The 27,112-nt window shown below is 48.2% G+C and overlaps 1 protein-coding gene across 5 annotated transcripts in view; it reads right to left on the bottom strand.

The window, feature by feature from the left end:
- The window catches only part of LOC140391769 (interleukin-1 receptor type 1-like), a 103,767-nt gene that overhangs the window by 61,056 nt on the left and 15,599 nt on the right, over positions 1-27,112 (bottom strand). The window lies entirely within an intron of this gene.

Below are 27,112 nucleotides of genomic sequence, written 5' to 3'. Positions count from 1 at the left end.
GCGCTGCAGAGGTGAGTATCCATCGGCCTCCATTCAGATGACACGTCACATGTGAGTTGTTCATGCCAGCATGGTGATCCTTCCCTCTCAATGATCACATGTCCAGTCTCACACAGGATCACCATCCGATGCTGCCGGCCCATCTGGCGTGGTCACCCCTCAGCCCCCCATGGAACACCTTGGAGGAGAGCGGAGGATGCCACCATAATCGCCTGGACCAGGTCTACCCGAGCTGTTACAATCGATAGGGCGCAGCTGTGAGATTCAGAAGGGGAATATCAGCGACACTCTAGCAGGTCCAGAGGCGACTGGAAGAGCGCAGAAGATAGTGCCAGCAATGTGTGGTACTGAGGCCAACCATGATCACGTTACAGAGGTCAACTCATCCTCCACCAGCGGAAAGACACACCCTCCACCTGCGCAGACACACACCTCGGTGGGCAAAAGTAGTGGACAGGCTTCTGGGGCACAATCTGGTGAGCACCACACAGATGTTGATGCACATCAGTTGGAGACAGGAACTCCCAGGTGAGACACCATTCGGAGGTCTGCTGGATAACAGGACCCAGCTGAGTCCTAGTCAGATGCTGAGCTTCTGGGCCAGGTTTACCCGGAGCTGATACAGTGGATTGGGTGCAGCCATGAAATTCAGAGGGGATGTCAGCAGGTCCACAGCTGACTGGAAGACTCACAAAGGCTGCGGACGCAGGAGATAGCACCGGCAATGCGTGGCACCGAGACCAACACTGCAAGGGTGGTGACCGCAGTGGAGAACCTGGAGTATGCTGTCAGCATCATGAGTGTTGGTGTCCAAAGGTTGGCATTGCTGAAGGCATCAACACCATGGTGCAGACATTGGTGAGCTGCCAGAGCCCGATGATGCAGGGGCATCCGGAGCTTAATTCAGCTGCCAACCATCCCAAAGTGCCCACGGGCACTGACCGGGAGTGCTGGATGCCAACCCGGAGCCTCCCTGTGGGGTGGCGACGGTGGTCACCAGCACCCCCAAATTACCCCCCCCCCCCCCGGAGGTGGAGACAACAAATTTAGTCATGCCCTAAGCAAATCGGGCGATGATTGAGGGCTTCCCCGCACCTCCGGGCATGCCGGACCCTCGCCGCTGCCGCCTTTCCGCTCTCCTCCAGTGAGTCCTGTGGGCCCTCCCTGGGCTCGTCCTCCAGCCCATCATGGTCCGGGCCCTCCTTGTCACCTTCCTCTGACGAGCCCGCATGTTCCTCCTCCATCACTTCCAGCACATTGGCCCACTGCTGTGCCAGGTTGTGGTGGGCACAGGAGACCACCACAAAGCAGGGGTTTACTGCAGTGCACCACCAGAGCGGTCGAGGCTTCGGAATTACGTTTAAGTGGTCTGATGCATGCTCAATGACAGCCGGAAGACCACATGGGCCACGTTAATTGGGTCTCATCCTCGGTCTCTGGCCTGGCGTCATTAGCCAGATCCTCAGCGGGTACCAAATATCCCTCAAGAGCCAACCGGTCATGCTGGGGTATCCCTCGAAGATGTCAGGGATCTGACTGCCCCAGGATGGATAAGGGCCGCCGCCTCGAGCCTCGGTCGACGCTGCTGCCTTCTCCGGTATCTGGCCCCCTGCATCCCCCGTGGGGTTCAAGACATCATCCAACTCGTGTAATATCTGTAAGGCATGGACAAGGATGAGGGACAGTCAATCAACTACAGCTTCCTTGACCGACTGGTAGAAAGGGCCGACAACGTACTGGACGCAAGAAGAAAGAAATGGGAGGAGGACCTGGGGATCGAGATAGGGTGGAGACTCCGGCGCGAAGCAGTGCATAGGGTCAACTCCACCTCCACATGCGCAAGACTCAGCCTGACGCAACTAAAAGTGGTACATAGAGCCCACTTAACAAGAACTCGTACGAGTAGGTTCTTCCCGGAGGTGGAGGGTAGATGTGAATGGTGCCAAGGAGGCCTGGCCAACCACGCCCACATGTTCTGGTCTTGCCCCACACTTGCTGGGTAATGGACAGCCTTCTTCGAGGCAATGTCCAAAGTGGTGGGGATGAGGGTGGAGCCATGCCCGAAAGTGGCGGTCTTCGGGATATCAGACCAGCCACATCTATTCCTGGGGAGGTGGGCGGACACCCTTGACTTTGCCTCCCTGATCGCCCGCCGTAGAATCCTGTTCGGCTGGCTGTCAGCAGCACCACCCAAAGCTGCAGACTGGCTGTCCGACCTCTCGGAATCTCTCCAAATGGAGAAAATCAAATTCGCCATCCGAGGGTCAGACTGTGGGAGCCATTCACGCAATTGTTCCAGGACCTGTTTGTGGCCAATGAATAAGCAGAAGAATAGCCAGGTGGGCAAGAATCAGGGGAAAGTAGCCGAGGCGGGGGAGGGAGGGATAGACCGGGAGAGAGAGGGGGGGTAGGGATAGCAGCTAAACCTAAGAGAAAAGAAAGGCGAACCACAGGAGACGGGGAAAGGGGGGGGAATGGAGAAGGTGGAAGAGGGAGGAGACAGGGAACAATAGAGGGGAACCAGAGAGGTGGGGGGGGGGGGAGATGGGAATGACAGCCGGAAGGAGGGCATGGGAAACAATAACAAACTTGGCATCTACAGTAGCTGAGAACAAGGAAAATCCGGGGGAAAGACGGGACGAACGGCTGAAGCGGAGGTGAGCGGAGGCAGCGAAAACCGTCCGAGAGAAGCAAGCGACAACACCAACACCAGACCCATTCATGTATTGCCCTCTGTAATTGTTCTCTATTTGTTTCCCCGGCTCCCAAATGTATATATGTACCCACCCCCCCCCCCCCAAAAAATAGATGACTACTTATGTGCTAAAAAGAATACTGCCAATTGTACAGAGTGGCTGTTGTTGAGCTAGCACATAATACCCTACCAGTTATTTTATTCTAACTTTTTTTTTTATTGTTGTTTGTTTTTTGTGCGTATTCCCATATATATATATATATATATATGTATTCTATTTTGTGTACATAACGATAAATATACTTTATTCAAACCACAATAAAAAACATTTATATTAAAAAAAACTACGGCTTCCTGACCAGCACCTTCTGGTCCCCCATGGCTCCACTTCCACCTCCTCCCCCAATCCCTCAAGAGAGCCATCCAACATGCCCTGCTCACAAGCTCTGGGCCGCAGCGGGAGCTCCTGGCACTGGCCCCAGACTCTTCATTAGTGTCACAAGTAGGCTTACATTAACACTGCAATAAAGTTACTGTGAAAAGCCCCTAGTCGCTATATTCCAGCGCCTGTTCGGGTACACAGAGGGAGAATTCAGAATGTCCAATTCACCTAACAGCACATTTTTTGAAAAATGAAAAATGAAAATCGCTTATTGTCACAAGTAGGCTTCAAATGAAGTTACTGTGAAAAACCCCTAGTCGCCACATTCCGGTGCCTGTTCGGAGAGGATGGTACGGAAATTGAAACGTGCTGCTGGCCTGCCTTAGTCTGCTTTCAAAACCAACGATTTATCCCTGTGCTAAACCAGCCCTTTTTGGGCCTTGTGGGAGGAAACCGGAGCAAACCCACGCAAGCACAGGGAGAATGTGCAGATTCCGCACAGACAGTGACCCAAACGAATTGGACCTGGGACCCTGGTGGTGTGAAACAACTGTGCTAACCATTGTATTACCATGCCGCCCATATTTTTAATACTGGAAAATCATAGTTTAAGGCATTCATCATGGTCACTACTTTCCTTGGAATAAAAGAAAAATATCAGCCAGGGGTTTGCAGTTTTTGTTTAAACGTATCATTTGGCAAGACCAGGACAGGCGCACAGCCAGCCATATCCTGTGGAAAATAATAATGAAAGCGTATACCAAACAATTCCTGTAATGCATTCATTTTGGTTTTTTCCACCATTATGTAAACATAAGTTAGGATAGTACAATGCTATTTTGAAAAAAATGATTGACTATTTAGTTACCACTTAATATACTGAGAAAATGCTGCCACAAAAAAGTAAACACGCCTCAAAGAAAAATAGAGACTTCACTGCTATACTAAAATCTGCACTCATATTTATAGTGCTCTGTTTAACCAACCATCCTGGCTATATTGAGGTCATGATCATCAAGCCTCACTGTGCTGAAGTTAACAGGTCTAACTGCCATCTGAATTCAGCGCTGCCCAACCAGAAGTGAATTATACAACCAGCTGTACTTTATGTAAAGTCAGCAAGAATTAGCTCTGCTCATGCATGGGTAATACAGATCTCTGATCCGGAGGAGTAGGAACACATATGTTTCTTTAAGGGAGAACGGGTAGAAGTGCCAGCCCTGAGAATATTTGGAAAATGTTTTCAAGGTCCAATGTACTCATGCCCTGCGTTGGAGCAGTCCCATCTCATGTGAACTATTAGTTACAAGACCTTAAAACGTGGGAGCAGAAGTTGTCTGCTCTGCCATTCAATGAGATAGATCATGACTGATCTGATATGCTAATCCTCAACTCCACTTTCACATTTTATCCCCATAAACCTTGATCCTCTTACTGATTAAAAATCTGTGTCTATCTCAGCCGTAAACATATTTAATGACATAGCCTCTGCAGCCCTCTAAGGTAAAGAATTCCACAGATTCACTACCCTCAGAAGAAGTACCTCCTCATCTTGTTTTAAATGGGCGACCCTTTACTCAGGATTATGCCCTCTGGTCCTAGACTCTCCCACAAGGGGAAAAAAGCTCTTAGCATTTACCCTGTCAAGTCCCCTCAGATTCCTTAATGTCTCATTCTTCTAATCTCCAATGGGTGCAGGCATAACCTACACAACCTTTTCTCATAAGAAAATCCCTCCATGCCCAATTGTTATGGGTCAGTGTTTAGAGAATCCCAAAGTGTATCATGGAGTTCACATGACCCACAACTTTTAATAGGTTGTGGTATGGGGGAGCTCACGGCTCACTCTACAGGTGTGGTACAGCAGAAATGGAAAAGTATTTTTAAAAACAAAACAATGTTTATTCTATGAACTCAAGTTAACCTTTTTAAAACAAACAGTGAATATCTTAGCAGCCATGAATTCAAATACAACCCCCAAAGACTACAACACTAAGTAATCCTTTAAGCTGTCCTTTTAACATCCAAAAGACTTAACAAACCTTTAAACAGGAGCACATGAGGTTCACATTCACTATTGAGAACATTTATAATTCTGAATTCACCAAATGATCCAGAGAGTCTTTGGATGGCAGAGATCAACAGGACAGCTCTTTGTTTAACTTCAGCTGCAGCTCACTGGAAAACCCAGACACACCCAAGCTTTTTCTCAAAGTGAAACTAAAAAGCAGGACCGGAGCTCAGCTCCACCCACACTCTGACATCACTGCAGTAACATGAGCAGCTAACCATTTCTTAAAGCGACATTCGCATGACATGCAGGATCAACCAAATGAACTTCCTCTGGACGACCTCCACTGCCAGTATATCTTTCCTTAGATATGGGGACCTAACTGTTCATAGTATTCCAGGTGTGATCTAACAATTAACTTGTATAGTTTTAGCAAGACTTTCCTATTTTTATACTCCATTCCTTTGAAATAAAGGCCAACATTTCATTTGCCTTCCCAATTACCTGAAATGGCATACTAGTTTTTTGTGATTTATGCAAGAGGACCTCCAAATCCCTCTTTGCCACAGCTTTCTGCAGCCTTTCTCCATTTAAATATTATTCAGCTCCTTTACTCTTCCTACCAAAGTGCAGAACTTCACATTTTCCTACATTATATTACATCAGCCAAGTTTTTGCCCACTCACCTAACCTGTCCATACCCTCTCTAGACTCTTTGTGTCATCCTCACCACTTGCCTTCCCACCTATTTTTGTGACATCCATAAACTTGATAATGGTGCAATAATTTCCCTTGTCCAAGTCATAATATATATTCTGAATAACTATGGTCCAGCACTGATCCTTGTGGCACTCAACTAGTTACAAGTGGCCATCCAGAAAATTTCCCTCTTGTCCCAACTCTGTCTTCTATCAGTTAGCCAATCCTCTTTCCATGCTAATATATTACCCCCAACACCATGGGCTCCTCTCTTATCGAGTAGCCTTTTGTGCGGTATCTTATTGAACGCTTTTTATAAAGCCAATGTTATGGGCCAGGGATTAGAGAACCCCAAAGTGTATCATGGAGTTCACCTGACCCACACTTTTTAATAGATTGTGGTATGGGGAGCACACGGCCCACTCTACAGGTGTGGTACAGCAGAAATGGAAAAGTATTTTTTAAAGCAAAACAATGTTTATTCTATGAACTCAAGTAAACCTTTTTAAAACAAACAGTGAATATCTTAGCAACCATTAATTCAAAGATAACCCCCAAAGAATACAACACTAAGTAATGATTTAAGCTTTCCTTTTAACATCCATACAACTTAAAACACCTTTTACCAGAAGTACATCAGGTTCAAGTCACTACTGTTATTAGTTTTAAATCACCAGGATCGATTTACAGTCTTTAGATTACAGAGAGAGATTCATACACCTTCTGGCTGTGACTGCAGCTATCCAGCTCTGAAAGCAAAACTAAAACACACCCTGCAGCAAACAGCCTAACACGAAAGTAAAAAGCTGACAGACAGCCCAGCTCCACCCACGGTGACATCACTGCAGAAGTAAACACCCATTTCTTAAAGGTACCCACACTACAGATATTTATATACACACCCATTTATAAACACTAATTTTTTAAAGGTACTCTCACATGGCACCAAGTATATTACATCTACTGGGTCCTCTTTATCTATTCTTTTTATTACCACCTCTTCTAATAAATTGGTCACTCCAGACTTGTGTCGAGTAGCCTTTTGTGCACAGACTTTGGGGAGTCAAGTTACTCGCCACAGGATTCCTCGCTTCTGCACTGCTCTGGTCGCTACAGTATTTATATGGCTGGTCCAGTTCAGTTTTGGACAATGGCAACCACTCAGGATGTTGATTGTGGGGGATTCAGCAATGGTAATGCCATTGAATGTCAAGGGGCGAGGTTAGATTCTCTCTTTCTGGAGGTGGTCATTTCCTGACACTGGAGTTGCATGAATGTTACTTGTCACTTGTCAGTCCAAGCCTATATATTGTCCAGGCTTTGCTGCATTTGGACATGGACTGCTTCATTATCTGACGAATCACAAATGGTGCTGAACATTGTGCAATCGGTAAACATCCTCACTCTTGTCCTTATGTTGGAAGGAAAGTTGCTGATGATGCAGGTGAAGATAGTTTGTGCTTGGACACTACCCTGAGGAAATCCTGCAGTGATGTCCTGAAATGATTGACCTCCAATAACCACAACTATTTTCCTTTGTGCTAACGATGACTCCAACCAGGTGAGAGTTCTCCATCACCACCCTGCCCCCGATTCCCATTGACTCCAGTTTTGCTTGGTCTCCCTGATACCACACTCAATCAAATGCTGCTTTGCTATCAAGGTCAGTCACTCTGACCTCACCTCTGGAGTTCAGGAGCTGAGTGACCCTGGTGGCATCTGAACCGAGCGTCTGAAGCAGGTTACTCTTAAGCAAATGCCGCTTGATAGCACTGTCAATGACACACTTCAATCACTTTACTGATGATCGAGAGTAGACTGATTGGGCAGTAATTGGCTGGGTTGAATTTGCCCTGCTTGGTGAGTACAGAACATATCTGGACAATTTTCCACACTGCTAGGTAACGCCAGTGTTGTAGCTGTACTGGAACAGTTTGGCAAGGAACACAGCAGGTTCTGGAGCACAATCCTTCAGTACTACTACCAGAATATTGTTAGTGTCCATAGCCTTTGCAATATCCAGAGCCTTCAGCCATTTCTTCATATCACGTGGAGTGGATCAAATTGGAATAAGACTGACATCAGCAATGCTGGGGATCTCTGGAGGAGGCAAAGATGGATCATCCACTTGGCACTTCTGGCTGAAGATTGTTACAAATGCTTCAGGCTTGTCTTTTGCACTGATTTTCTGGGCTCCCCCAGCATTGACTATGGAGATATTTGTGGAGCTTCCCAATGGTTCACACCATTTATGGCTGGTTGATTCAGGAGTGCAGAGCCTAGATCTTATCCATTGATTGCAAAATTGCTTTGTTGTCTATCGCTTGCTCCTTATGCTGTTTGGCATGCAAGTAATCCGGTTTTGTAGCTTCACCAGTTTGACACCTCATTTTTAGGTTTATCTGGTGCTGCTCATGAGATGCCCCCCTGCACTCTTTATTGAACCAGTTGAACCACTGGCTTGGCAGTAATGATAGAGTGGGGGATATGAAGGGCTATGAGGGTAGATGACAAGCGACAATGGTTCTGGGTTCATGGAATCATGAAACTTTTAATTCCAGAGTTTTATTCGATTCAAAGTCACCATCGATTCGAACCTGGTTTCCCAGAGCCTTACCCTGGGTCCCTGGATCACGGGACAAGTGACAATACCACCACTCCATCACCACACTGCATGAGAGGACTCAATTCCCTGCAGACAAAGGCCTGCTCAGCAGCAAATTATTTCCCACCTTGCCCAACAGCAAAGGAAAATCAGTTCAGATTGATAATTCCGAGATAATACTTTTCCTCTGTGGAGAAGAGCATCTTGCAAATCAAATTTGTGCACAAAATACTTGGGGGGGGGGGCAACTAGAATGAACAATTTACAGACTCTGCAGTTCCAACAACTTTCCTGGAAACTCTGGTAACCCCACACAGACTGACCTATAGGAAGATAAGTACTGGTAAAATAGGAACATGATAACAAAATGCAAGTGTTGTTTATGGCTGCCGAAGTCCACTACAAATGCAGCAATCCACTCCATAAGAACCATGTGAAATTGGAACTTTGAAACATCTCTAATTTAGGGACCACTAAGTTATCCTGACCTGTAACGTGCTCAACCATAAAAAAGACTTCAATCTGTCAATATGTTGGGCTGTTCGTATAACATGACAAAATTGCTCAACAACTTTACTACATGCAGGGATTTCTTTTGTTGGAATCAGAGGAGAAAGGAAGCTACGTGTAAAATAGTGGACAAGTGACAGTTCTAACAAAGGCATTGTCCTAAAGTTAGGTTACACTTATGACATTATAAAGCACCTTTAACAATGTAAACTATCTCTAAGGCTCTTTGGAGGTCGGGGATTATAGTTGACAAGGAACAGTTGGTTTATTACTAACAGCGCATTGCAATTTCAATGTCTTTTCTTCTCTTTATAGTCCAGTCAGGCGAGACAAAATATTATCCTCTTAGGACAGCACGGTGGCACAGTGGTTAGAACTGCTGCCTCACGGCACTGAGGTCCCAGGTTCGATCCAGCTCTGGGTCACTGTCCGTTGTGCAGTTTGCACATTCTCCCAGTGTTTGCGTGGGTTTCGCCCCACAACCCAAAGAAGTGCAGGGTAGGTGGATTGGCCATTCTAAATTGCCCCTTAATTGGAAAAAATTAATTGGGTACTCTAAATTTATTTTAAAAAATATTATCCTCTTTCTTACAACCTGCATAAGCAAAGTTTGGACACTTAGCTCAGATTTTAAGAAGTGCAATCCATGAAAAAGATACCATTAATTTCAGCATTCTTTTCAGCTAGACAAAGTTAAAACGGCACATTTCAACCCAGTGTTTTGATAACATTGAGGGAAATGAATTCTCAACCTTACTTACAGGACTGAAAATTATGTCATTGGTGCCAACAAAAAACATATCACACTCAATTTGATCATCAGAAAACTGTGGGCGTGATGAATTTTGCTTTGCTTAGTAATAACAAAGATAGAAGACCAACTTGAATCACAAAATGAGAACAAAACCAATCTGCTGAGATCAACAAAACAGCTCAGATAACATGGCAAAGACCACGTGAGGAGGACTGAAATTGCATTTATTCACTGCAGTATTTCCATTATGCTTTGCACTCATATAGAATCTAACATAAGATATCAATTGTGGGGAGTGTGCATGCTGTGGGTGTGGTGGGCAGGAGGGGAAGCAGATAAAGGTGGAAATAATTTAGGGATTCATTCTTTTACATTCCAACTAAAACAATTTCAAATTACAATTAAATATTTAGTCTATATTATTTTTATACAATTATGGAGATATCTGCGGTGAGTAAAGAAAATCAGCCATATTAATTGTTTGCAACTCAAAGCATTTATTATACCTCATTCCTCCCAAAATTAATTATTTTAAAAAAACATGGCCCCATTCAATTAGAAAAAGTTTAAAATCTTAATATTTTTTGCTTTGTTCTATTTTTACCTTTAACTAATTGCAGTAAAAATACTCCACTTTTGTCCAAAAGATTGTGATTCTCACTGTTCTCATTCAGTATGGAGAACAATGAATATTTGAAGATCATAAAACAATAATCTCAAAGGATTATCACGGGCTAATAATCTAAATAAACCAAGTAGTTTGCAATGATGATCATAAATCTCATGATACATTCGTTACCTCATCCATTATTAGTCCTGCATTTCTTTTAAAGTTACATTTCCTGTGTGTTTTGTGGAGAAGGGTTATAGATTTAAAGTGGGCTTTGGGCATTTACTGCCAGCATGCTCCATTAATTATATCCACAATCTGGGGAAAACTATGGCGGTGACATCCACTTTGGGAATTAGGGTTATAAAAAAGAAACTGCTCAAAGCAGTGTGGAAGATAGGAAGATTGTAGCATCATCATAAATGCACTTGAAATATACTGGGAAGATTTGACTAAATTTAATTTGCATAATCACAAATTCAAAATCTTAAATCTTCCCATGAACCCAGTGAAATCATGCAGCACCATCACTCATTTTTCTCTCTGCCCATTAAAAATAATTGCTGTGATGCCGTGTCATTACTACAACCGAAAATGGATTTATCAAAAAAAATAAGCATTTTTATTGAGGGTGTCTAGTGCCCTACCTGTGAACGTCCCAATTTAAAATAACTATTCAGTAGCTTCATTGGTGTACATTGTCAGTTTCTTCCTAAATTAAGTGTATTTCATTGTGAACATTTTTTAAAAATGTGCCTACTAGTGCTGGCGCATAAAAGAAAATGAATGCAATTTGATGAACTTTCTTTCCTGAACCAACACAATCAATATAATCTCCATCAATCTGAGGGCCTGGCCGGTTTTGTTGGTGAGGCCTGATTTAGGTGAATTGATTCATGAACCTGCAAAAAAGGTGGCAACAAACACAAGCACAAGTTGTTTTGGGCATAGCTCACGCACATTAAACTTGCCTGACCTTTTGCGATGGTTCAGCACATTCTGCTTGGATTGTGCGGATATAACTTGCAAACGGACAAAAACGCACACTTTTCTGGCCGATAATTAGCATTATACAGGAACCCCACATGAGCGCGAAATCATAGCCCCAACGCACAGCACAGGCCCCTTTGTTCCCAAGTCGGTACCAAGAAAGACAGGTATCGGACCCCAGCCCACAGACAAAGCACTGAGAATTTACGTAGATGGCTCCTCCACAATCCTTGAGGGAAAAAGGATAACATTTATGTAGAGGAAGCGCAGGGACGCGCTTTAGAAGAGATAGTTTTAAAGTTGCCTGGACAGTTAGCGGCCATTGCTTACATTATCCAGCACCCCGATTCATTCCTGACCCCTGCAGACATATATTCGGACAGTTTGTATGTCTGCAACAGCCTAATGGAATTCCTACCCCTGTGGGAATCGAGAGGATTTATTTCCACCGACGGAAAACCTCTACCCTTAGCCCCACTGCTCAAATATATCCTTCAGATGGCTAAAGGCAGGAAATACGGTATCGTCAAAGTAAGAAGTCACCATCGTTCCTCCCCACCCGGTAATGTGAAAGCTGACGCCCTATCGAAGGCAGGCTCACGACATGGCCACTTTTGGCAATCCCCCGAGAGTGCCCCACGCAGTTCAGGTCTCAGAGACCAACATCCAAGACCTAGCCCAGGCACAAAAAGAAGACGAAGCATTAAAGGAGATTTTAAAAGGAAACTTCCCAGCTCCCTATGACAAGTTTAGAAATTCTTTGACGGTCCATGAGGGAATTGCTTTAAAGGATGGAATTTATGTAGTCCCCACCCAGGACAGGAATGAGATAATTTGTAAATCCCATGACGGACATGGACATCAAGGGATTGAATCCACCCTTGCCCACCTCAGACCCCGTTGCTGGTGGCCCGATTTGAAAACCGACATGTCCCATTACGTCGAAAACAGTTTAATTTGTGCTCAAAACAACCCCGATAGGTACGTGAAAACAGCCCAGCTACGACACACCCGCCCTGTAAATGGCTCGTGAACAAACCTCCAATTGGATTATATTGGTCCCCTCCCCCCTTTTAGAAATGGATACAATTATGTGTTTGCGGTGATAGACACATTTACGAAATGGGTCGAGGCGTTCCCCTCGAGAACAAACACAGCCAAGGCCATCACAAAGATCTTAACAGAACAGATTTTTACGAGATGGGGACTCCCCCGTAGTGTTGAGTCGGACCAAGGTACCCACTTTACGGGAAGGGTCATGAAAAATGTAATGTCGATATTTGGGATTAAACAAAAGTTCCACATTGCCCCTCACCACACAGGCCCCGAACACGACCACCCAACACAACACCCCAGCTCGGACACTCCACTACACACACACACACCCAGCCACCGATACCTCCACATGGTGTGAGAACCTCGTCAAGTGGTATTCACTGTCCTACACAGTGGAAGCCTTACTAGTGAGAACCATATTGTACAGTGTCATTCAGACAATTAGATTGTGGAAATGGAGGAGAGCCTCCTGCCCTCCAGTATGTACATTTAGAGCCCCTTTCCTCGGACTCCAGCAAACCCCACACTCTTTCTGAACCTTCCTCTTTAATAAATTCTGCGGTTGTTGTTTTGTTAATAAAATGTACTTCTCTGTGTATGTGAATGTTAGTGATAGGAAGAAATGTGATGCTGCTGTCAGATTTTTTTTGTATTGTAAGATAAGTTCTTTGATTGTAAATAGCAGCATGAGTGTAGTCTAGTTAGAGACAGTTCGAGATTCCCCTTTTACTGAATGCTAAATGGCTCCCTAGACATTCTTAGACATGTGTTGTTTAGGGAAATTAGGTGAATGTTTTTGGACCCATAGGACAGAGTAGAGTAGAACCTGTCCTTGGTTAAGGGTACCCGGCATTCCAAGAGAACAAAGACCCAGTATTGTGATATTTCACGCTTCGCGTTGAAGATCAAGAGGACGGAGTGTAGCCGAAACTTGTGGTGGTATCATTCGATACCTGGCGACTCTAAGCATTCGGACATAGAAAGAAGGCAAATTCACTGATTGCCATAATTGGAACACAGCCCAGAAAAGACGGGAGAAAAGAAAACACAACACCTTGAGGATTGTGTGCAGTTTTGGGCTCCCAGTCTGAGGAAGGATCTTCTTGCTATTGAGGGTACACAGCAAAGGTTCACCAGACTAATTCCCGGGATGGCAGGACTGACACATGAAGAAAGAGTGGATCGACTGGGCTGGTACTCACTGGATTTTAGAAGAATGAGAGAGGATCTCATAGAAACATATAAAATCCTGATGAGACTGGGCAGGCTAGATGCAGGAAGAATGTTCCCAATGTTGGGGACATCCAGAACTAGGGGTCACAGTCTAAGAATAAAGGGTAAAGCATTCAGGGCTGAGATAAGGAAGAACTTCTTCTCTCAGAGAGTTGTGAGCTTGTGGAATTCTCCACCACAGAAAGCTGTTGGGCCAGTTTGTTGGAGCTGGACGTGGCCCTTGTGGCTAAAGGATCAAGGGGTATGGAGAGAAAGCAGGAGAGGGATACTGAATTTGCATGATCATATTGAATGATGGTGCAGGCTCGAAGGGCCAAATGGGCCAATCCTGCACTCATTTTCGTTTTTTAACATTTGTTTGCCTCAAATGGTGCAAACCGCTTCTCCGACCCTACAATGTGTCAATCACAGTTTCCTCTTTCTCTTCCTGTACTCCCAAAGTGCTGCAACTAGCTTCTTCCCCTCAAGAAAAGCAATGCTCCCAGTTTCTTCATTAATTCTCCTTTCTAAGTTTTGTTTCCAGCTTCTGCCCAAGCATAGGGTTTGCTTTCCTTCTCTTCTCCATCCTTACAACAGTTAATCTGCTACCTCACCAAAATGAAATGCTTTAGCATCTCATCTCTCTCAAAAGGTTTTGGAACTTCCACTTTCTGAGCACCTATTGCTGTGACTAATGGCCATGAACATGCGCAGTGTGAGTCCTAATCTTCTAAGTAGTAATACACACAGCACCACAGGCACCAGAGGTAGAAACTCTGTTTTCCAAGCTGATATTCATCTGTCAGCACAGACATGTGAGCAACATCCTCGAACAATTAGGTTTGGAACATATATAATAACTATTAATTTTTAAATACAATGCAAGAAATAAAAAAATATGATGCACAGGACAAATTGTGATTTTTTTAAAAAGTAAAAGCTTTATCAATTAAGAACTAATTAAGCAGCCAACTGTAAAGGAATTTCCTGCTCACATCCTCCTCTTCTGTTGGGAGTCAGTTCATGCCAGGATAGTTTCACACACCTCAGCAACCCAGCAGTCGCTCAACCAACAGGCCACACAAGCCAAACAACAAGTCCTATCATGTCATGTATGCTCAGCCTGAAGGCAGATCCTTGGCTCATTATCTGCTGATGCCAATTTTCTTGTCAGCTTTTTCTGGAGTGGCTTACCATTGTCTTCCACACTCAGCAGCATGACGGAAAGGCAAGCACACCTCAGCCGGAACAGAAATCAAAATCACGGTGTCGGCATTATCCTGGACCACACACTAGCCACCTTGCCAAGCGAGCTAACAGGCATATATACAGCAAGTGCCACTATGTTATCCTACCTTGCAGCAGCTCAATCCTGTTTATACCCACATTTATTTATTTTTTAAAAAATATGTTTATTCAAAGTTTTTCCAACAAAACTTTTTCAACCCATTAAACCCCCCCCCACCACGTAACAGAAAAGAGAAAGAGAAAAGAACAGAAAACATAAACATATCAATCAAACATACTACAGAACTTATACAATGGGTTTCTCCCGCACATGATAACCCTCCCATATGCTTTTTACAAGTACCCCTAGGGAAAAGAACCTCTCCCGCCCGCCCAACTAACCCCCCCCCACTCCCCCGGAAAGAGACACCCCCCTCCGCTCTCCCCCCCACCCCCCCCCCCCCCCTCCCTCGGTTGCTGCTGCTGCTGACTGACCTCATTCTAATGCTCCGCGAGATAGTCTAGGAACGGTTGCCACCGCCTGAAGAACCCCTGCGCAGACCCTCTCAAGGCAAACTTTATCCTCTCCAGCTTAATGAACCCCACTATGTCATCTATCCAGGCTTCCACACTGGGGGGCTTCACATCCTTCCACATAGCAAGATCCTCCGCCGGGCTACCAGGGATGCTAAGGCCAGAATACCGGCCTCTTTCGCCTCCTGCACTCCCGGCTCGTCCGCCACCCAAAATAATGCCAGCCTCCAACTTGGCCTGACCTGGACTTTCACCACCTTGGACATAGTCTTCGCGAAACCCCTCCAGAACCCATCTAGTGCCGGGCACGACCAGAGCATGTGGGGAAGATTCGCCGGGCTTCCCGAGCACATCCCACATCTGTCCTCCATCCCAAAGAACCTACTCAGCCTCACCCCTGTCATATGCGCTCTGTGAATGACCTTAAACTGTATCAGGCTGAGCCTGGCACATGAGGAAGAGGAATTAACCCTACTCAGGGGGTCAGCCCACATACCCTCTTCAATCTCCTCCCCCAACTCATAGAACATAACAGCACAGTACAGGCCCTTCGGCCCTCGATGTTGCGCCGACCTGTGAAACCACTCTAAAACCCATCTACACTATTCCCTTATTGTCCATATGTCTATCCAATGACCATTTGAATGTCCTTAGTGTTGGCGAGTCCACTACTGTTGCAGGCAGGGCATTCCACGCCCTTACTACTCTCTTGAGTAAAGAACCTACCTCTGACATCTGTCTAATATCTATCTCCCCTCAATTTAAAGGTATGTCCCCTCGTGCGAGACATCACCATCCGAGGAAAAAGGCTCTCACTGTCCACCCTAACCAATCCTCTGATCATCTTGTATGCCTCAATTAAGTCACCTCTTAACCTTCTTCTCTCTAACGTAAACAGCCTCAAGTTCCTCAGCCTTTCCTCATAAGATCTTCCCTCCAGGCAACATTCTGGTAAATCTCCTCTGCACCCTTTCCAATGCTTCCACATCCTTTCTATAATGCGGCGACCAGAATTGCACGCAATACTCCAAATGCGGCCGCACCAGAGTGATGTATAGCTGCAACATGACCTCATGGCTCCTAAACTCAATCCCTCTACCAATAAAAGCTAACACACCGTACGCCTTCTTAACAACCCTCTCAACCTGGGTGGCAACTTTCAGGGACCTATGTACATGGACACCGAGGTCTCTCTGCTCATCCACACTGCCAAGAATCTTACCATTAGCCCAGTACTCAGTCTTCCTGTTATTCCTTCCAAAATGAATCACCTCACACTTTTCTGCATTAAACTCCATTTGCCACCTCTCAGCGCAGCGCTGCAGCTTATCTATGTTCCTCTGTAACTTGTAACATCCTTCCGCACTGTCCACAACTCCACTGACTTTAGTGTCATCTGCAAATTTACTCACCCATCCTTCTACGCCCTCCCCCAGGTCATTTATAAAAATGACAAACAGCAGTGGCCCCAAAACAGATCCTTGTGGTACGCCACTAGTAACTGGACTCCAGTCTGAACATTTCCCATCAACCACCACCCTTTGTCTTCTTCCAGCAAGCCAATTTCTGATCCAAGCTGCTAAATCACCCTGAATCCCATGCCTCTGTATTTTCTGCAGTAGCCTACCATGGGGAACCTTATCAAACGCTTTACTGAAATCCATATACACCACATCAACTGCTTTACCCTCATCCGCCTGTTTGGTCACCTTCTCAAAGAACTCTATAAGGTTTGTGAGGCACGACCTACCCTTCACAAAACCGTGTTGACTATCTCTAATCAAATTATTACTTTCCAGATGATTATACATATCTCTTATAAACCTTTCCAAGATTTTTCCCACAACAGAAGTAAGGCTCACTGGTCTATAGTTACCGGGGCTATCTCTACTCCCCTTCTTGAACAAGGGGACAACATTTGCTCTCCTCCAGTCTTCTGGAACTATTCCTGTAGACAAAGATGACTTAAAGATCAAGGCCAAAGGCTCAGCAATCTCCTCCCTAGCTTCCCAGAGAATCCTAGGATAAATCCCATCCGGCCCAGGTGACTTATCTATTTTCACACTTTCCAGAATTGTTAACACCTCCTCCTTATGAACCTCAAGCCCTTCTAGTCTAGTACCCGGAATCTCAGTATTCTCCTCGACAACATTGTCTTTTTCCTGTGTGAATACTGACGAAAAATATTCATTTAGCACCTCTCCTATCTCCTCGGACTCCAAGCACAACTTCCCACTACTGTCCTTGACTGGCACTACTCTTACCCTAGTCATTCTTTTATTCCTGACATATCTATAGAAAGCTTTAGGGTTATCCTTGATCCTACCTGCCAAAGACTTCTCATGTCCCCTCCTGGCTCTTCGTAGCTCTCTCTTTAGGTCCTTCCTAGCTAACTTGTAACTCTCGAGCGCCCTAACTGAACCTTCATGTCTCATCTTTACATAAGCCTCCTTCTTCCTCTTGACAAGTGTTTTGACTGCTTTAGTAAACCACGGTTCCCTCACTCGACCACTTCCTCCCTGCCTGACAGGTACATACTTATCAAGGACACGCAGTAGCTGTTCCTTGAACAAGCTCCACATTTCCATTGTCATAGATCATAGAATTTACAGAGCAGAAGGAGGCCATTCAGCCCATCGAGTCTGCACCGGCTCTTGGAACGAGCACCCTATCCAAGGTCAACACCGCCACCCTATCCCCATAACCCAGTAACCCCACCCAACACTAAGGGCAATTTTGGACACTAAGGGCAATTTATCATGGCCAATCCACCTAACCCGCACATCTTTGGACTGTGGGCGGAAATCGGAGCACCCGGAGGAAACACACGCACACACGGGGAGGATGTGCAGACTCCGCACAGACAGTGACCCAAGCCAGAATCGAACCTGGGACCCTGGAGCTGTGAAGCAATTGTGCTATCCACAAGGCTACCGTGCTGCCCACATTGTGCCCACCCCCTGCAGGTTTCCTCTCCATCCGATGTATCCTAAGTCTTGCCTCATCGCATCATAATTGCCTTTCCCCCAGATATAATTCTTGCCCTGCTGTATATACCTATCCCTTTCCATCACTAAAGTAAACGTAATCGAATTGTGGTCACCATCACCAAAGTGCTCACCTACCTCCAAATCTAACACCTGTCCTGGTTCATTACCCAGTACCAAATCCAATATGGCCTCGCCTCTCGTTGGCCTATCTACATACTGTGTCAGGAAACCCTCCTGCACACATTGGACAAAACGGACCAATCTAATGTACTTGAACTATAGCATTTCCAGTCAATATTTGGAAAGTTAAAGTCCCCCATAACAACTACCCTGTTGCTTTCGCTCCTACCCAGAATCATCTTTGCAATCCTCTCCTCTCCATCTCTGGAACTTTTCGGAGGCCTATAGAACACCCCAACAGGGTGACCTCTCCTTTCCTATTTCTAACCTCAGCCCATACTACCTCAGTAGACGAGTCCTCATCAAACATCCTTTCTGCCACCGTAATACTGTCCTTGACTACCAATGCCACCGCTCCCCCTCTTTTACCACCTTCCCTGAGCTTACTGAAATATCCAAATCCCGGCACCTGCAACAACCATTCCTATCCCTGCTCTATCCATGCTCCGAATTGGCCACAACATCGAAGTCCCAGGTACCAATCCATGCCGCAAGTTCACCCACCTTATTCCGGATGCTCCTGGCATTGAAGAAGACACACTTTAAACCACCTTCCTGCCTGCCGGTACATTCCTGCAACTTCGAAACCCTACTCATGACCTCACTACTCTCAACCTCCTGTATACTGGAGCTACAGTTCAGGTTCCCAAGCCCCTGCTGAACTAGTTTAAACCCTCCCGAAGAGCATTAGCAAATTCCCCCCCCCCCCCCCCAGAATATTGGTACCCCTCTGGTCCAGGTGCAGACCATCCCGTTTGTAGAGGTCCCACCTACCCCAGAACGAGGCCCAATTATCCAGAAATCTGAAACCCTCCCTCCTGCACCATCCCTGTAGCCACGTGTTCGACTCCTCTCTCTCCCTATTCCTCGTCTCGCTATCACGTGGCACGGGTAACAACCCAGAGATCTAAGTTTCCACCCTAGCTCCCTGAATTCCTGCCTTACATCCCCATACCTTTTCCAACCTGTGTCGTTGGTACCTATGTGGACCACGACTTGGGGCTGCTCCCCCTTCCCCTTAAGGATCTCGAAAACACGATCCGAGACATCACGCACCCTGGCACCTGTAGGGCAACACACCAACCGTGAGTCTCTCTCGATCCCACAGAATCTCCTATCTATCCCCCTAACTATGGAGTCTCCAATGACTAATGCTCTACTCCTCTTCCCCCTTCCCCTCTGAGCAACAGGGACAGACTCTGTGCCAGAGACCTGTACCCCATGGCTTAACCCTGGTAAGTCGACCCCCCAACAGTATCCAAAGCGGTATGCTTGGTACTAAGGGGAACGGCTGTACTGACTGCTTCCTCCCAGCCCCTCTCACCGTCACCCATCTACCTTTATTCTTCGGAGTAACTACATCCCTGAAGCTTCTATCTATGACCACCTCTGCCTCCCGAATGATCCGAAGTTCATCCAACTCCAGCTCCAGTTCCCTAACGCGGTTTCTGAGGAGCTGGAGATGGGTGCACTTCCCACAGATGAAATCAGCAGGGACACTGACGGCGTCCCTCACGTCAAACATTCTGCAGGAGGAACATTGCACTACCTTCCCTGTCATCCCCTCTAGATAAAAAAAAAGAAAGAGCTTACCTGGCTTTCACTCCCCTTCTCAGCAAGCACTCACTCAGCAACCTCTGCGCCCCGCACGATAACACCCGAGGGAAAATAAATAAAAACTACTTACCTGTCACCAGGCAATCCCTTACCTGCAGGCTGTGACTTCACGGTTCAACTTTCCACTTCTACCTGCCCTCGGGCATTCCTCTTGATCCTTACAGCGGTTGGGTTTTTTTGGTTAGAGGAGGGGGTAGGGAGGGAAACACTGAAGAAGTGTTTCAGGTTTAAGTGTCACTTGACAAGAGCTCCTCCACAAACCACCTCCAAGTTAGGGTGAGCACCCGGACGTATGCAAACTTCTCCTGCAACGGCCAATCAGCAGCTCTGCTCTACTGCCCTCTGCTGGATGCTTGCCTTCACTTGAACAGCTAGGGTATCTTGTTCAGGTACGCCTCCAAGTTAGGGTGAGCACACGGACGTATGCAAATTTCCCCTGCAACGGCCAATCAGCAGCTCCGCTCTATTGCCCTCTTCTTTCATCTCCTGATATATCGCCGAAACCTTGCCTTCTCCGACCCATACACCCGAAATCACTCTGTCCTGAATCCCGTGTGTCGGGAGCAACGGGAATCCCCTCACCTGCCGCCTCACAAACGCCCTCACTTGCATATACCTGAACGCATTTCCCGGGGGTAACCCAAACTTCTCCTCCAGCGCCCCTAGGCTCGCAAACGTCCAGTCTATAAACAGGTCGCCCATCCTTCTGATCCCTGCCTGATGCCAGCTCCGAAACCCCCCCGTCCATCCTTCCTGGGACGAACCGATGGTTCTCCCGGATCGGGGACCACACCGAGGCTCCCATCTCACCCCTATGTCGTCTCCACTGTCCCCAGATCTTTAGCGTTGCCGCCACCACCGGACTCGTGGTGTACCTTGTCGGCGAGAGCGGCAGCGGTGCCGTCACCAGCGCCCTCAGGCTCATTCCTTTGCAGGAAGCCACCTCCAACCTCTTCCATGCTGCTCCCTCTCCCTCGATTACCCACTTACGGATCATCACCACATTAGCTGCCCAATAATAGTCTTCCAGATTCGGCAACACCAGCCCTCCCTGTCCCTACTACGCTCCAGAAACCCCCTCATTACCCTCAGGGTCTTGTTTGCCCACACAAAACACATGATGCTCCTACCTACCCGCTTAAAAAAGGCCTTGGTAATCATAATAGGAAGGCACTGGAACACAAAAAGAAACCTCGAGAGGACCATCATTTTAATCGACTGTACCCTGCCCGCTAGCGAGGTTGGCAACACATCCCATCTTTTGAAGTCCTCCTCCATCTGCTCCACCAGCCGCGTCAAATTAAGTTTGTGCAGGGCCCCCCAGCTCCCAGGATCCCCAAGCACTGAAAGCTCCTTTCCACCCTCCTCAACGGTAGGTCGTCTATCCCTCTTCCCTGGTCCCCTGGATGCACCACAAAGAGTTCACTTTTCCCTACATTGAGCTTATAGCCCGAGAAGTCCCCAAACTCCCTTAGGATCCGCATGCCCTCCACCATCCCCTCCACTGGATCTGCCACGTACAGCAACAGGTCGTCCGAATACAGCGACACCCGAAGCTCCTCTCCCCCTCGGACCACCCCCCTCCATTTCCAGGACTCCCTTAATGCCATGGCCAAAGGCTCAATTGCTAATGCAAACAACAGGGGGGACAGGGGGTACCCCTGCCTCGTCCCTCGATACAGCCGAAAATACTCCGACCTCCGCCGATTCGTAGCCACACTCGCCATCGGGGCTCTATATAGCTTAACCCACCTGATAAACCCTTCCCCAAACCCAAACCTCCGCAACACTTCCCAGAGATACTCCCACTCCACCCGGTCAAAGGCCTTCTCCACGTCCATAGCTGCCACTATCTCCACCTCTCCCTCCACCGAGGGCATCATAATCACATGGAGGAGCCTCCGCACATTGGTGTTTAGCTGCCTGCCCTTTACAAATCCCGTCTGGTCCTCATGAATCACCCCCGGGACACAGCCCTCAATTCTCGTAGCCAGCACTTTTGCCAGCAACTTAGCATCCACATTGAGGAGCGAGATCGGTCTGTACGACCCACATTGCAGTGGGTCCTTGTCCCGCTTCAGGATCAGAGAGATCAGCGCCCCGGTCAGCGTCGGGGGCAGGGTCCCCCACTCCCTTGCCTCATTGAAAGTCCTCACCAGCAACGGGGCTAACAGGTCCGCATACATCCTGTAAAACTCAACCGGGAACCCATCTGGCCCCGGGGCCTTCCCCGCCTGCATGCTCCCCAGTCCTTTAACCAGCTCCTCCAACCCAATTGGCGCCCCCAAACCAGCCACCTCCTGCTCCTCCACCATCGGGAACCTCAGTTGATCTAGAAATCGTTGCATCCTCTCTTCCCCCGCTGGGGGCTGAGATCTGTACAGCTCCTCATTAAAGTCCTTAAATGCCTCATTTACTTTCACCGCACTCCGCACTGTTCCCCTGCTATCCTTAACTCCACCCATCTCCCTCGCTGCCATCCTCTTACAGAGCTGATGTGCCAGCATCCGGCTCGCCTTCTCCCCATAACGTCGCTCCCTGTGCTTTCCTCCACTGTGCCTCTGCCTTCCCTGTGATCAACAGGTCGAATTCCATCTGGAGACTTCGCCATTCCCCAAGTAGTCCCTCCTCGGGGGCCTCTGCATATCTCCAGACTACCCTTAGGATCTCCCCCACTAACCTCTCCCTTTCCCTGCCCTCTCTCTTCTCCCTGTGAGCCCTGATGGAGATTAACTCTCCCCTGACCACCGCCTTCAGCGCCTCCCATACTACACCCACCTGCACCTCCCCGTTGTCGTTGGCCTCCAAATACCTTTCAATGCACCCCCGCACACCTCCTCATCCGCCAGTAATCCCACATCCAGACGCCACAGCGGGCGTTGGTCCCACTCCTCTCCCAACTCCAGCTCCACCCAGTGTGGGGCATGGTCTGAGATAGCTATGGCCGAGTACTCCGTTCCCTCCACTTTCGGGATCAGCGCCCTACTCAAAACAAAAAAAATCTATCCGGGAGTAGGCTCTGTGTACGTGAGAGAAAAAAGAAAATTCCCTGGCCAGGGGCCTAGCAAATCTCCATGGGCTTACTCTCCCCATCTGGTCCATAAACCCCCTAAGCACCTTGGCCGCAGCCGGCCTCTTCCCCGACCTAGATCTGGAGCGATCTAACGCTGGGTCCAACACAGTGTTGAAATCCCCCCCCCCCATTATCAAACTTCCTGCCTCCAGATCCGGAATCCGCCCCAACATGCGCTTCATAAATCCATCATCATCCCAGTTTGGGGCGTATACGTTTACCAATACCACCCACGCCCCCTGCAACCTACCGCTCACCATCACATATCGACCTCCATTGTTCACTACTATATTCTTGGCCTCAAACGACACCCGCTTCCCCACCAGTATTGCCACCCCTCTGTTCTTCGCATCCAGCCCCGAATGGAATACCTGTCCTACCCATCCCTTTCTTAACCTGACCTGGTCTGCCACCTTCAAATGTGTCTCCTGAAGCATGACCACGTCTGCTTTCAGTCCCTTAAGTGCGCTAACACTTGGGCCCTCTTAACCGGCCCATTCAGGCCCCTCACATTCCAAGTTATCACCCCCCCACCGACTAGCCATCTCCTTTTCTAGGCCAGTCCCGTGCCCGCGCCTCCCGCACTCTCCAGTTCCCCCAGACGGGGGACCCCCGCCCCGACCACCTCTTCTGTTTCCAGTTCCCCATCGGCCAATGCAGCAGCAACAACCCTATTCCCCCCCCCCCACTAGATCTGTATCTAGCTCTTTTGCTCCCCCATAACACTCCTGTAAGTCAGCTGACTCCTGCTGACCCCGGCCTCCCATCGACCCCCCCCCCCCCGTGTGGGAATCCCCCCCTCCCCAGCAATCAGTGCGCGCTCCTCCACACCCCCCCCCCTCCATCTTTCCATAGCGCGGGAAAAAGCCTGTGCTTTCCTGAGCTGGCCCCGCCCCCTCTGGCGCCGCTCCTGTTGAGGCCTTATCTCAATTCCCCCATCCCCGGACCTCCCCTCCCTCCAGCACCGGCGCCCACATTCTCTCACAGTCTCCCCATCAGATCTCTTCCCCCATCCCCATCCATCATCCAGCTCGTGGAACATTCCCCACGCATAGTTAAAACCCTGCATACAACCGACATATCTCTTCCCCCCTCCCCACTTTTCAGTTTTAATAAAGATCCAAGCCTCCTCAGGCGTTTCGAAGTAGTGGTGTCGATCCTGAAACGTGACCCACAATCGCGCTAGCTGCAGCATTCCGAACCTCACCCCCTTCCGATGGAGCACCGCCTTGGCCCGATTAAAACCTGCTCTCTTCTTTGCCACCTCTGCACTCCAGTCCGGATAGATTTGGATCTACGTATTCTCCCACCTGCTGCTACGCTCTTTCTTGGCCCATCTCAAGACACATTCTCTATCCACAAAACGGTGAAACCTCACCACTACCGCCCTTGGCGGCTCCTTGGCCTTGGATCTCCTCGCCAGGACCCGATGAGCCCCTTCTAGCTCCAGGGGACTCGGAAAGGCCCCCGCACCCATCAGCGAGTTGAGCATCGTGCTCACATATGCCCCGGCATCGGCCCCCTCCACTCCTTCAGGGAGACCCAGAATCCGAAGATTCTTCCTCCTCGACCTGTTCTCCAGGTCCTCGAATCTTTCTGCCCACCTCTTGCGCAGCGCCTAGTGTGTGTCCATCTCCACCGCCAGGCCCAAGATCTCATTCTCGTTCTCTGTGGTTTTTTCCCGCACCTCCCGGATCGTCGCCCCTTGGGCCTTCTGGGTCTCCACTAACCCCTCGATCGCCGTCAGCGTTGGCACCAGCACCTCTTTCTTCAGCTCCTCAAAGCAGCGCTTGAGAAACTCCTGCTGCTCCTGCACCCATGCCGCTTGATCTCCACCCGCCGCCATCTTGTTTTTTCTCCCTCGCACTTTTCGCTGCTCCAAAAAATGCTTTTTTCACCGCTCCGCTCCTGGTCCAATCCATATACTATGGGGGTGGACCTTGCTATCACCTTCCCACACTGGAAGTCGTCGAAAAATTTCCGTTGGGGCTCCTCTGGAGTCCGTTTTAGCGGGAGCCACCGAATGTGCGGCTTTGCTCCGCATAGCCGCAACCGGAAGTCTCTACCCACTATACTTAGTCTATACTTGTTGACATGTTGGGAGCGAGACCCCGGAGGTGGACTTCCGAGGGAAGGCAAACACACGCTCGTGAGGGGTCTCATTAGTGGCAGTGCACAGAAACGACCGGGTGGAGTGGAGCGCGTCGGGGAGGACCTCCTGCCAGCGGGAGACCGGGAGATTTTTAGACCGAAGGGCCATAGTAAGTCTATACTTAGCTATAGGGCTTCGTGTGCTAACAAATAGGATTTTGTCTTCCCCTTGTTCACAGGCATTGAAATGGATACCAACATCTCTATCAAATAACGGACTCTGATGAATTAATTGTACAGAATGGAATCAAATATGGCTCCTTCTGCTCTCTATCGGTGTTACAAATTAGGCTCGCCATAGGCACCTTGTTGGATTCAATGACATCAGTTACTTGAAAGTATCCCACATTTTTGAGAGTTGACGGTCAATTGCCTTAATCTACATGGAAGATAATGGGCAAGGAGTATAAGGATGAAACCCAGTATAATCTGAACTGGATGGTTATGACTTTTGCACATGCATTTCATTAATCTCTCCAAAAAGAGTTGTCACTGAATAAAGATGGCTTGGTTGGGATCATTAAGCTACTTTATTCCACAGTAGGTACGTGTACATGGTAACAGTTATGATCAGATACCCTTAATCCAACAGTTCTTGCACAACAATAAAGATCTTCTCTACTCCACTTATATATTTGACTTCGAGCAAGTTAATTCCTCTACATTTTGTCCCATGGTTCAACATATAACCTCCTCTCCCTGCAGTCTCTTGTTCTTCAGAGCCTTCTGTTGTCTTTGTGCCGGTTTGGTGTCAGTGTTCTGATGTACCGTCAATTACCACAAAGCGAGAATGGTGAAACAATCGAGGCTTTATTGCGCAAGATGTTGTGCCTCCTGCAGCTGGAACCAGAATGGGAGCAGCGCAGGAGAGCATACACTTTTATACACCGCCTGCTGGGAGGAGCCAGCAGGCAGGGATTTACCATGGTACCTGTAATACATGGGCAGTACCGTTATACATTTAATATGTTACTAGTGGTGTTTACCACATTCACCCCATTTTTAAAAAAAAAAAAGAGTCCGGCGGGGGTGACAAAACATTACAAATTGAGTCTGTCGGGGGCTTTGACCCTCCGCTACGATCGCCTCAGTCCTGGTGGTGATGTGGGCACCGACGTAGTCACCTGCGACTCCGGGAGAGTGTTGTCCTTGTCTTCATCACCCCTTAGTGGATCCCATGAGGGGACAGATCCCACTGGGGTGGGGGATCCAGTGAGGTTCGCTGGTGGGAGAGTGGGTGGCACAAGGGTGAATGAGGCAACCGGGGGTGGGGGGGGGGGGGGGGGGGGAAGTGGTGTCAGGTCGGGGGTTGTGGGTGGGGTCCCAGCGGGTGCCAGGTCCCGGAGGGAGACAGTGTCCTGTTGCCTGTCGGGGTGTGCCACGTAGGCGTACTGCGGATTTGCATGGAGGAGGTGGACTTTCTCAACCAAGGGGTCCGATTTATGGCTCCGCACATGCTTCCGGAGGAAGACGGGTCCAGGAATTGTCAGCCATGTTGGGAGCGAGACCCCGGAGGTGGACTTCCGAGGGAAGGCAAACACACGCTCGTGAGGGGTCTCATTAGTGGCAGTGCACAGAAACGACCGGGTGGAGTGGAGCGCGTCGGGGAGGACCTCCTGCCAGCGGGAGACCGGGAGATTTTTAGACCGAAGGGCCAGCAGGACGGCCTTCCAGATCGTCCCATTCTCCCTCTCCACCTGCCCGTTTCCCCAGCAGTTGTAGCTGGTCGTCCTGCGATGCCCTTGCTGAGCAGGAACTGACACAGCTCATCACTCATGAAAGAGGATCCCCAATCGCTGTGGATGCAGGTGGGGAA

Source organism: Scyliorhinus torazame, chromosome 15 (assembly GCF_047496885.1).
Source record: "Scyliorhinus torazame isolate Kashiwa2021f chromosome 15, sScyTor2.1, whole genome shotgun sequence".
NCBI lineage: Eukaryota > Metazoa > Chordata > Chondrichthyes > Carcharhiniformes > Scyliorhinidae > Scyliorhinus > Scyliorhinus torazame.
Note: the sequence above shows the minus strand (reverse complement) of the source record. Positions and strands in the feature narration are given on the sequence as shown.